The following is a 12,569-nucleotide window of genomic DNA, read 5'->3' as shown; positions in this document are numbered from 1 at the left end:
AAATATTGTATTTATTTGTACCCTGAAAGATTATGGGGACCAGGGGTGGGGCACAGGACAGTGGGCCCTCCAGCCAGGGTTTAGAAGCTCTGGGTGTTGAGTTTTCACACCAAGGGGGATCTGAGTTCTAAGGCCAAGGAGCCCACCTGCTCCTCTAATGGACAAAGCAGTGAAGGCCCAGGGAGGGGCAGAGGTGGGTCCAAGGTCAGGCTGCCAAATGGCAGCAGGTGTGGAAGCTGACAGGCCGGACCTGGATTTGAATTCTGCAGTCCATGCTGCTTGCTGACTCTGTGGCCTTTTGCTTCAGATCCCTCAGGGTCCTTGGTGCCTCGGGTCTGTGCTAAGGTGTTACTTATCACATGCGGTTAGCAGCAGGTGGCCACGTGTCCCCAGGGTTAGAGCATTTGGTTAGTCCTGCCCCCGCTCCACTGTGCAGAAGGGAATCTGAGGCCCAAAAAGGAAAGTGACCTGTGTAAGGTGACACAGCAAGTCATCCTCTTGACCTCACTGGTGAGTGGGCCAAGGACAGCTTCCTAGTTCTGCACTTTCAGAGTTTTTAAAACACTCCTTACTTATTTAATATATATGCCTGAGTCCTAGGCTGGGTTAGTCTCTGCCCCCAAGTCATTCACAGCCTGATGGGGAACACACACACACACACACACACACACACACACACACACACAGAGAGTAGGGCAGCATGCTGTCTCACACACACAGTAGGGTAGCATGCTCCACACAGATGCAATAGGACAGCATACTCACACAGTCACACAGTAGGGCAGCATTCTCACACACACACAGCAAGGGAGCATCCTCTCTCACACACACACAGTAGGGCAGCATTCCCACACACACAGCAGGGGAGCATCCTCTCACACACACACACACACTCAGTAGGGCAGCATGCTCAGACACACACACAGCAGGGCAGCACATGACAGCCGAGGCTGCAGCATGGGGAGCAGGGATGCTGTGGCCAGCAGACCACACTGTGTTGTGCCCTAGCCCCAGTGCCACTGCGGCCCGCTAACTTTTCTGAAAGTTAAATAGGAGAGCAGGGGCTGGGATTGGCTGGAGTAGACCCTGCACCCCTCACTGGGGGTCAGGCTGAGCTAAGACAACCTGCCCACCCCATTGTTTGGGCTAGGACCGCCTAACTCCACCCGCTGTATCCTCAGCAAGTGGAAGAACCTGGCAGGTTCCCCACCTTCTCTGCACGAAGGCTCCTGACCCTTCCTCTCCCACTGCGTCCCTTCCCCCAAACCTCCCAGTCCCAGTGAGTCCAGGTGTCCTCTTCCCGGCAAGGGGGTTCCCATGCCGCTTGGAGGTCAAGAGTATGGTCCAGCCGGGCACGGTGGCTCACACCTGTAATTCCAACACTTTGGGAGGTCAAGGCGGGCGGACCACCTGAGGTCAGGAGTTCCAGAACAGCCTGGCCAACACGGCAAAAACCCGTCTCTACTAAAAGTACAAAAAAATTAGCTGGGCATGGTGGCACATAACTGTAGTCCCAGCTACTTGGGAGGCTGAAGCAAGAGAATCACTTGAACCCAGGCGGCAGAGGTTGGCAGTGAGCCGATATTACGCCACTGCACTCCAGCCTGAGCGACAGATCGAGACTCTGTCTCTATAAAAAACAGAGTGTGTTTCGCTGGTGGGGGATCCCGTTTCTGGGGGTGGGGCACAAGTCCTCAACAGCAGGTGCGTGCCTTCAGTCCTGCGAGCCTGGCCCCGGCCCTCTCTGTCTGCTGCTATTGCAGCCCCGCCCCTCATATGATGTTGTCGGGTCAGGGATCCTGGTGTGTGCTGAGGGCGATAAGGAGGGAGAGAGGGGAGAGAGAAAGAAAGAGAGACCAACCCGGAGTGACAGGACCAAGAGAAAGAGGGGAGGTACAAGGAGCCCTGGAGAGAAAAAGCGGGAAGAAGACACTGATCAGGGAAGAAGACGTTCGTTGATTGATTGAGGAGGTCATCGGAAGGTTCCATCACTGACTTCTAGGAGCTCCTTTCCTCTTGGGTGGGGTACACACGGTGGGTCGCCGTGGATCTCTGTCTCCTTCCCTCGGCTCTTCTTGCCTCTAGGCTGGCTTCATTCCCAGGCAGGCTCTCCCTGTCGGCTCCTGGCTCACACCTAGCAACCCCAGGGGAAGCTTGGCCCGGCCTGGGTCCTGCGCGCCCCAGCCTGACCACTGCGGCCAGGGGTGTACGGTACTGTCATTAGCCAGACCGGAGTCGGTGCTCACGGTGACAGCCAGGGGATGGGGCCCACGGGCAGGGGCGGCTCCCCACAGGACACCAGGTATTCTCAGGGGAGGTAAACCTAGATGACCCTCTGTCTCCGCTGCAGAACAGCGGTGCACGTGACTTTTCTCCTGCTGCAGAGGGAGCTTCTCTATGGAGCTGCCATAGCAGTGATGTTGAAAGCCACATGTGACCATAGGGTCATGGGTACCCTGGAGAAGGTGGTGTGAGAAGTTTCCTTTCCACCTTACCCTGGCCAGGGTCCACCTTGGGCTCCTGCCTGAGTTTAGGACCCACCTGAGCCCTGACCACACTCAATCCCCACAGTGACCTGTGACCTGTCCACAGAAGAGGAGTGAAGGCTTAGAGCAGTGGCCTGTCTTGTGGGCATGGGGCAGGGCCAGGAAGGAAGCTCGGGCATATTGCTGTGGACCTTGGTCCTCCAGGCCTGGCCACACAAAGTCCTGCTCAGGAAAGAAGCCGGGAAGCAATGGGCTGGGAGACCCTGGGGTGAAGTCCACCGGGGTCTCTGTCTGCTCAGGCAGGGGTGGAGGTGGGTTGGGAGGGGACCCAGTTTGGCTCCACTAGAAGCAAGTATGACCATGGGACAGAGATGGCATGCTTGGACTGTCCAGTTGGTGACAGCTGTGAGACTGGGAGCATGATAAAGAGCTGCTAGTTCTGGCCGCATGCCGGTGCTTCCTGACCTTAGGGACTGTCCTGAGGGGCCCTTCCCTCCCAGCCTCTTCACAGACTTCTGCACACAGATACGCACCAGTCCCCCCTGCTGGGGAAGAGGCCTGTGATGCCATGGCCGTGGCCACATCTGTTGAGGGCCTGCCCCGGCAGGGGCTGGGCCCTGGACATGCATCGCCTCCCTCCATCCCTCCAAGCTGGAGTTAATCCAATTTTTTTCTTTTTCTTTCTTTCTTTCTTTCTTTTTTTTTGTGATGGAATTTCCCTCTTGTTGCCCAGGCTGGAGCACAATGGCACGATCTCGGCTCACTGCAACCTCCGCCTCCAGGGTTCAAGCGATTCTCCTGCCTCAGCCTCCTGAGTAGGTGGGATTATAGGCACCAGCTACTATGCCCAGGTAATTTTTTGTAATTTTAGGAGAAACACAGTTTCACTATATGGGCCAGGCTGGTCTCGAACTCCTGACCTCAGGTGATCCACCCGCCTCGGCTTCCCAAAGTCCTGGGGTTACAGGTGTAGGCCACTGTGCCCTGCCAGAGTTAATCCCATTTTGTGGGCAGAGAGACTGAGGCTCAGAGAAGGAGCATGGTCTGACTGCAGTCACATGGCTGGTGACGCAGGGGGAGCCCCCATGTACCTTGGCACTGGTATCTTAAACGTCAGGGGTGTAAGGGGTTACAATCACAAATGAGCAGGGGCCACACCCCAGCCTGGCCATGCATAGGGGCCAGCTCCTTATCTGGAGGCTTGGAAGCCATGGCAGGATCCGGCCGAGGTACTGATGGGGCCATGGGCGCCCCTCCACCATTGCTGGGTGTGTTTCTCCCTACATCCCCACTTTGAATGACCTGCTGGCCTCCCTCCTGGAGTTCCAGTTCCTGTGCCCTCCTCTTGAGACCCCAAGCACCTGAGAAGAATGGAAGTAGTCCCTGGCTTATTGGAGGGCCAGTCCTTGTCTCTTCCTTATCTGCTGAGCTCCTGCTATCTGCTGGGAAAGAATGAGAGGTGGAGTAGCCTCTGCCCCTTAGGAGTGAAAAATGGAAAATACGCAGTCATTTCCAGGGGCCGAGGGCTGCACTGCATGCGGTGGCTCCATCTGGTCCCACCGTGGAGCCCTGGAGCCCCCGTCTCCTGGGTGGACTGCCCCCTGCCTCAGGAGCAGCCTGTCCCCAGGGACCCGCTGTGGGCTAATGTCGGTGTAGGCCCCTGGGTTAGCTGGGGTTCTCCAAATAAACAGAACCAGTCGATGAGATGAGACGGCCCAGCTCAGCAGTGAGACAGGAGAACGTGGGGCCGGTTCCTCCGTCCTCAGCCTTTCCTTCTGCTCAGGTCCTTGAGGGTTGGGGGCCCACCCACTCTGGGGGCCATCTGCTTCCTGAGTTCAACATTCAAATGCTAATCTCATCTGGAAACAGCCCCCAGACACACCCAGGAGTAACGTTTAATTGGGGCACCCTGTGGCCTGGTCAAGTTGACACAGGAAATTAACCATCACAGCCCCTATTGCGATTCGGAACAAACATCTCTGAAGGCCACCCCAGCTCCAGAGCTCCTGTGAGAGCAGCCAAGGCCTCTTTTTGTTTTGTTTTGTTTTTGTGTGTGTGTGTGGTTTTTTTTTTTTGGACAGTCTTGCTCTGTCACCCAGCCTGGAGTGCAGTGGCAGGATCTTGGCTCACAGTAACCTCCGCCTCCTGGGTTCAAGCGATTCTCCTGCCTCAGCCTCCTGAGTAGCTGGGATTACAGGCGCCCGCCACCATGCCCATCTAATTTTGTATTTTTAGTAGAGATGAGGTTTCACTGTGTTGGCCAGGCTAGTCTTGAGCTCCTGACCTTGTTATCCACCTGCCTTGGCCTCCCAAAGTGCTGGGATTACAAGCATGAGTCACCGTGCCTGGCCGGCCTCTGTTTCAACAGCCTCACACCTCAACCTCTCCCTCTGCCCAGTGTTAACACGCACGCTCTGAATGAAGAGACTCCCCCTGAACAGGCTTTGTGTAATCCACATGGCTGTTTATTCACCTGGGTGCGGGCGGGCTGAGTCTGAAAAGAGAGTCAGCGGAGGGCGGTGGGATAGGAGTTGGTTTTATAGGTTTGGGGTGGGCAGTGGAAAGTTACAGAACGTGCAGTTTAGGGCGTTTTTTTTGCAAGCTGGGAGTGGGTTGTAGGGTCTGGAGTCAGGAGGTTGACCAAGTTGGTTACAAAGCCCAATTGCCTTATCAATTGAGGTGTTTTGGAAAATTTCACCTGACGAGAAACCCAAGTGGCACTCAGGGTTGGAGGAACACACTTTATTACACCGGCGGGCCTAGAAGGGTTTGCACTGAAAAGTTTGGACCCTGGCTAAGAAAAGTACACAGTTGTTCTAGGTGAAGGGGCAGGGGAAGGAACTCGGGACTTTAGACAACGCAGCAGGTTTTAGACAACGAGGCAGTTTTTTTTTTTAAGGTTTTCCACTTAGTAAGCAATAAGTTGAGGTACAGAACCAGAAAGAGGCCGTTACGAACAAAAATTGAAACAGTTTTAAACATAGGGACGCTGACAACCTGCTGACAAAATCCTGGGCAAAATTTCCACTTTATTTCCCCCTTTGATGCTCTCTTATGGATATTAGGGTGCATCACCTTTTGCACCCTAGTGTTTGTACTTAGTGGCTCGTACCCACCAGGGCTAGTAGCTGAATGGTTGTTTTTCTAATTACTGTGGCTGTTCATTAGGTAAGGGCCAGAGGCTAAAAGGAGCAATATGGCAGCCCGGGGTTCCATTAGTGGGAGGAGCCACGGTGCCAGATTTTAAAGGTGGGACCACGTGGTTCGTGAGTTTCAGAGACACTGTCTAATTTCAGAGGCCCTTTTAGTTAGCCGTTGGGCTGTATTTTGTACCAGCCCTGACTGGTTGGTATAGAAGCAACATTCCTTTTCCAGAACAGAGGTAGGGAATAAGGAACAATAGAGAATGTCTCAAGTTAATTAGGCCCCACAGGATTTGATCATGCTTCTTCTCTTCATGGTCTTCCAATTACTTTAGATTTTTTTGTTCCAGGAGGCCATCCAGAGTGTGCATGTAGGTCATGCGGATCGCCACTGCATCCACGGAACCCTCAGTCAGCCTAAAAGATCTTACACCTATTCCTGTATCCCTTGCCCTAACGGGGACCCAGAGCCCTCCCCAGGCCCTGCACGGGGCTCTGCAGGTCCTCAGTCTGCTCCCTGGGCCAGACCCATGACCAAGGGCATTGAAGGAAATGTTGAGTGATGTGGGGGTGGGGTGGTGGGAGGGGGTCGTGGTCACTCACGCCAAGTGAGTTTGAAGTGCAAAGTGAAAGAGGTTTATTAAGGCCAGGCGCGTTGGCTCATAGTATAATCCCAGTACTTTGGGAGGCCAAGGAGGGTGGATCACTTGATGTCAGGAGTTCAAGACTATCCTGGTGAACATGGTGAAACCTCCTCTCTACTAAAAATACAAAAAATTAGCCCGGCTTGGTGGCAGGCACCTGTAATCCCAGCTACTTGGGCGGCTGAGGAGGGAGAATCGCTTGAACCCAGGAGGCGGAGGTTGCAGTGAGCCAAGATCATACCACTGCACTCCAGGCTGGGCGACACAGCGAGACTCTGTCTCAAAAAAAAAAGGAAAGGAATAAAAGTTAGACCATAGAGGGTAACTTGCCATGGCATTTGTAAACTATCATGGCGCTGATGGAAGTGTAACAGTGAGGACGACCAAAGGTCACTGTCGTGGTCATTTTGGTTTTGGTGGGTTTTGGCTGGATTCTCTACTGCGACCTGTTTTATCAGCAAGGTCCTTATGAGCTGTATTTTGGCTGAACTCCTCATCTTGTGATTTAGAATGCCGTGACCATCTGAGAATGTAGCCCAGTAGGTTCCAGCCCCATTTTACCCAGCTGCTATTTAAGATGGAGTTGGTTTGGTTCACACGCCTCTGACACCTTTACCTCTCTGGGCCTCTACGTTCCCATCAGGACATCGGAGCCTCCGAGGGCACAACCCCTGCACTCTGGGAGCCTCTGTGTCCGCACTCAGCCTGGATGGGGGCTCAGTGTGGACTCTCTTTTGTTGGGTCATGGTTGGCCAGTGCTAGGCCAAGCTAGGCTAGACATGTGGCCGGAGGGGTAGCGCTTCTACTGTAGGGAGAGGTGGGGGTGCAATTTGTGTAGGGATGACAAGCTCCATCTTGGAGGGCCTTTTCCAGGCCCTTGGGCCGGGCCCCTGATGCTGATGCCCCTGGTTGGGGCCTGAAGAGCTGGTGCCAAGGGCCTGGCCAGCAGGGGTCTGACCTGGCCTTTGGCCCTCTCTCTCCATTGCCCTGCAACTCTCAATTATTTTTTTCTTTGTTTGTTTGAGATAGAGTCTTGCTCTGTTGCCCAGGCTGGAGTATAGTGGTGAGATCTTGGCTTACTGCAACCTCTGCCTCTCAGGTTCAAGTGATTCTTCTGCCACAGCCTTCTGAGTAGCTAGGGTTAGGTGTGTGCCACCATGCCTGGCTAATTTTTGTGTTTTTAGTAGATACGGGGTTTCGCCAGGTGGTCAGGCTGGTCTGGAACTCCTGGCCTTGTGATCCACCCATGTCTGCCTCCCAAAGTGCTTGGATTGCAGGCATGAGCCACCGTGCCCAGCCGATTTTTCTTTTTTTTTTTTTTTCTTAGAGACGGAGTCTCACTTTGTCACTCAGGCTGGAGTGCAATGGCTCGATCTCAACTCACTGCAGCCTCCGCCTCCTGGGTTCAAGTGATTTTTGTCCTGCCTCGGCCTCCTGAGTAGCTGGGATTACAGGCACCCACCACCATGCACAGCTAATTTTTGTATTTTTAGTAGAGATGGGGTTTCACCATGTTGGCCAGGATGGTCTCAATCTCTTGACCTCATGATCTGCCCACCTCAACCTCCCAAAATGCTGGGGTTACAGGCATGAGTCACCTCGCCCGGCCATTCCCTGCACCTCTTCTCACTCCTTACTTCCTAAGATAAGTCATGGGGGATCCTGGTGATGGGAGCTATGGCGGGGCTTAGAGCAGGGGAGTAGCCACAGCAACACGCTAACTGGGAACAGCTCCCTGGCGACGGGGTGGGAAGTGGTGAGCCTGGAGGCAGGGGCAGGCAGCAGGGCTGTGCCAGGCCCGGCTGACAAAGCCCAGGACGTGGGCCGTAACTGTGAGGCCTGTCTCGGGCCCAGGAGCGTGCTTTGGGCCTGAGGTCACCCGGGTATTGGGCTGTGGCCAAGTTGGCCCCATAAGTAGTTTCCATTCCTGGGTCTTGGGCTCTGACACCAAATATGGCGTGGCCCAAGTCTGGCACCCCCAGCTGTGGTCCAGCGACATCTCCTGTCCCTCCAGGTGGGCCCAGACCCCACCCACACCATGGAGGCAGATCATTCTAGTACTTGGGGCCCCCAAGTGGCCAGGGGCCTGCGCTGCTGCTCCTGGTCCTCCAACTGCCCACCCGTCTGCGTGATTCACGTGAAGTTAAAATTACCCAGGACCAAAATAGCCCCTCTCCCTGCAGAAGAAAGACGGGGCAGGGGGACACCGTGTTTTGTTTTACACTACAGACCTGTCCTTGCTACCCCCATCCCAGGCAGCTCACCTGGCCCCTGACCCCACAGTGATCTGCACACTCACTGGTTCACTCTCAGTGCTCACGCTCTCGTTAATTCACTCACTCATTGATTCATTTACTGATCATGTATTAATTTTTTTTTTTTTTTTTTTTTTTTTTTTTTTTTTTTTTTTTTTTTTTTTTTTTAAGATGGGGTTTCACCATGATGGCCAGGCTTGTTTTGAACTCCTGACCTCAGGTGATCCACCCACCTCAGCCTCCCAAACTGTTAGGATTACAGGCATGAGCCACTGCGCCCGGCTACAGATCATGTATTAATTCACTTGGTGGTTAATTCATGTAATCACTGATTATTTATTGACTACACACTAAGTGCTGGGCACTGTTCTATCATTCCAGAGCTGAACAAAACATAAGGCCAAGCGCAGTGGCTCATGCCTGTAATCGCATCACTTTGGGAGGCCAAGGCAGGCGGATCACAAGGTTGGGAGTTCAAGACCAGCCTCGCCAATATGTTGAAACCCATCTCTATTAAAAATACACAAAATTAGCTGGGCATGGTGGTGGGCACCTGCAGTCCCAGCTACTCGGCAGGCTGAGGCAGGAGAATCACTTAAACTAACGCAGCAGAGGTTGCAGTAAGCCGAGATCGCACCACTGCACTCCAGCCTGGGTGACAGCAAGACTGTCTCAAAAAAAAAAAAACCAAAAACACAAAACATAGCTAGCCTCATGGGGTTATGTTCCAGACAAGACAACCAAAGCAAACAAGTAGGATGTACAGTGTGTTAGAGTAAGTGCAAGGATAAGTAACCTAAGGGGGGGGGCTCTGAAGCAGTGGAGGGGAGTGGGAATTTCACGGGGCCCAGGGAGGACCTGATGGGAAGGGGACTTTTGAGTGGACACCTGAGGGAACAACCTTCCAAGCAGAAGGACAGCAGGTGTCAAGGCCCTGGCAGCCACACGAGGCCCGAGAAACGGGTGGCCCGGTGTGGCTGGGGCACAGGCAGCAGGTAGAGCAGCAGAATATGAGGTTAGGGTGTGGGGGACACATGGGGCCCAGTGGATCAGGACCTCCCACATCACGCAGGGTCTGAGCTGAGAATGACATGGCCGACGTATTTGTAAAGCATCCTGCTGGCTGTCGAGAGAGTGGGTCAGAGTGAGCCTTTTTCCCATGTGCCTGCTGCGTGCTGAGCTCCGAGCAGGTTAGTGGGGAGAGAAGACGCAGGTGCACGCTGGACGCTTGTCCCCATGGTGCTTACGGAGGTCTGGAGCCACTGCGTCTGCTCCGTCTGACGTGCTCATCCTTGGTGCTTAACCAAGTGTCACCCACCCGAGGGGGTCACCATTTTTGTCTGTTTCCTTTATTTTTTTTTTGAGATGGAGTTTCACTCTTACTGCCCAGGCTTGACTGCAATGGTGCGATCTCAGCTCACCGTAACCTCTGCCTCCTGGGTTCAAGCGATTCTCCTGAGTAGCTGGCATTACAGGCATGTGTCACCACACCTGGCTAATATTGTATATTTAATAGAGATGAGGTTTCTCCATTTTGGTCAGGGGGCTCTCGAACTCCTGACCTCAGGTGATCCCCCCTCAGTCTCCCAAAGTGCTGGAGCCACTACGCCTGGCTTTTTATTGTTTTATTTTATTTTATTTATAGAGATGGGGTTTGACCTTGTTGGTCAGGGTGGTTTCGAAATCCTGACCTCAGGTGATCCACTCACCTTGGCCTCCCAAAGTGCTGAGATTATAGGTGTCAGCCACCATTTTTTTTTTTTTTTTTAAGATAGAGTCTGTGCATTGGAACAAAAAAAAAAAGTCTGTCTCTATCACCACAGCTGAGATTGCTGTGGTGCAGTGGCGCAATCTCAGCTTGCCACAACCTCTGCCTCCTGGGTTCAAGCAGTTCTCCTGCCTCAGCCTCCTGAGTAGCTGGGATTACAGGTGTGCGCCACCACACCTGGCTAATTTTTGTACTTTTAGTAGAGACAAGGTTTCGCTGTGTTGGCCAGGCTGTTCTCAAACTCTTGACCGCAAGTGATCAGACTTCCTCGGCCTCCCAAAGTGCTGGAATTACAGGCGTGAACCACCAGACCTGACCTCTGTTTCTAAATGGTGCTCCCACCAGGCTGAGAGCTCCTTTGGGGCAAGGCTGTGTCTGACTCTCCCCTTCTCCTGGGTACCAGTGCAGGGCCTGCCCTGTCCCTGAGGGTCCCCTGAGAAGTGGAGCAAGTGAATGAATCAGTGAACACGTGAGTCCCAGGCCTGATCTGTGTGTGTGGCCAGGGATACGAGGCCTCTGAGAGCCGGCGACCTGTCTCACTCTCTTCTTGCCATCTTTTGCAGATGGATTTGGAGGCGCTGCAAGTGCGTGGAAGGGCCGCGTTTGTATTGGCAAAGAAGGTCGGCTGCTGAGCCAGGGTGTGTCTCCCGGAGGCCTGTGGGCTGCCAGGATCCCCACCTCTCTGCCATGCGCTGCCAAGACTGGTCAGTTACCAGCCAGTGACATCATCAAGGTTCCCTGCTCTCTACCCTGGTAAGGGCCTAGCCTACGTCACCAAGCGCCAGGCTCCCAGCACCGCCCTCAGCCCGTGTGAGATTGCCACTCCAGCTTCTGCCTGTCCTTGGGAGGGCACCAACTCCCAGCTCCCCTTAGAGCCCAGGTTGCACCCAGTCCCTTGACTTTGTGCCCAGGTTCTCTGGCACCTAACGTAGAAATGATGCAACTGCCCCCGGGCTTGCTGAGGGCCAGAGGGGGTAAGTTTGTCACAGAGCACTTAGAAATCATTGAGTCATTGCTGGTCCCGCTGGCTGTTAACAGTTGATACAGCTCAGGTCAGCTTGCACCCAGTTCCTGCAACACACGGAGTACACTGGCTAGCCACGTCTCCCAGGCAGGGCGGTGCAGTGGTGAGAGCAGAGACCTCAGCCAGGCGGCCTGGGATCTAACTCCTGCGCTGTCACTGCTGGCTGTGGGACTCTGCAGTAGGTACAGCGCTTCCGTACCTCCATTTTCTCATCTGTAAGGTGGGGGTGATGATTGTCACCCCATAGGGTCGTTGTAAGGGGCCACACATGTTCCCATGTGTGAGATGCTGAGAGAGTTACCCGGCATGGACAGGAGGGACAGCCAGTGTTTACTGAATTGTGAATGAGGGGATGTTACCCTTGAGTGGGCTCCAGTGTCCTGTCCTGCAGGTGGAAAGACCGAGGCTCAGAGAGCTCAGTAACATGCCCCCAGGAGCAGGGTCCAAGCCTGCCTTGTTCTCCCAACCACCTGCGAGGAACCTGGGCATCTTCCTGGCCACCGGCCAAGTGGACATCGCCGGGAAAGAGTGAGGTCCGGGGCAGGAGGACCAGTCAGCATCATGGCCTGCAGCACGACCTACCTGGTTCTCTCCCACCTGTGTCTATGAGAAGCACAGCCCAGGGTCCGGGCTGGGCAGCCAGGGGACTAAAAGACCCCCTTGTGTCTGGGGCAAAGGGCTCTGGGACGCAGTAGGCCTCCCATCCTTTGTGCCTGGAGCAGGCACCCTGTGAGTGTACCTGCCGGGCCAGCCCTTAGCAAGCCAGCGCCCTGGCCTGCCGGAGCCCCAGGCCTCATGCTGAATGTCCGCAGGCCCACTCTGTGGCCTGCCCTCGGACGAGCCTCAGGTCTGGCTCGTGGAGCTGAGGGGGGCAGGAGCTGGACCTCAAATCCCAGGCTGCCCCTCCTAACAGAGCCCTGTGTGTCACATGGCAAAGCTATCACTTCTGACAGTTCTTACACGGACCAGACTCTGGCCTGGACTTGTGATGGTGGCATGCCATGGGTGGCACTGGCCCGGTCCTTGGGGGAGCTCACAGGTGTGTCACAGAGAGTGGAAGGGACACTGCTGAGACCCCAGTCCATGGCCCACTGTGCTCCCATTTGGTTTTTGTTTTTTTTTTAGACGAGTCTCACTCTGTTGCCAGGCTGGAGTGCAGTGGTGCAGTCTCGGCTCACTGCCACCTCTGGCTCCTGGGTTCAAGCAATTCTCCTTTCTCAGCCTCCCTAGTAGCTGGGACTACAGGTGT

The 12,569-nt window shown here is 54.5% G+C and overlaps 1 protein-coding gene across 6 annotated transcripts in view; it reads left to right on the top strand.

Annotated features, from left to right (window-relative positions):
- Nucleotides 1-12,569, top strand: part of A4GALT (alpha 1,4-galactosyltransferase (P blood group)) — a 34,916-nt gene that overhangs the window by 19,786 nt on the left and 2,561 nt on the right. For 2 of the 6 annotated variants that reach the window (XM_037735639.1, XM_017520703.2), the window contains exon 2: nucleotides 10,860-11,049. The exons of 2 other annotated variants lie outside the window; for them this stretch is intronic. The gene's annotated coding sequence lies outside the window, so the exon portion shown is untranslated. Of the gene's footprint in view, nucleotides 1-3,275; nucleotides 3,338-10,408; nucleotides 10,458-10,859; nucleotides 11,050-12,569 lie in introns of those variants that run through there. 2 more of the 6 variants (XM_037735641.1, XM_037735640.1) reach the window with 2 other exon arrangements.

Source organism: Cebus imitator, unplaced genomic scaffold (assembly GCF_001604975.1).
Source record: "Cebus imitator isolate Cc_AM_T3 unplaced genomic scaffold, Cebus_imitator-1.0 Scaffold865, whole genome shotgun sequence".
NCBI lineage: Eukaryota > Metazoa > Chordata > Mammalia > Primates > Cebidae > Cebus > Cebus imitator.
The sequence above is the reverse complement of the archived record's forward strand: the minus strand, read 5'-3'. Positions and strand labels throughout refer to the sequence as shown.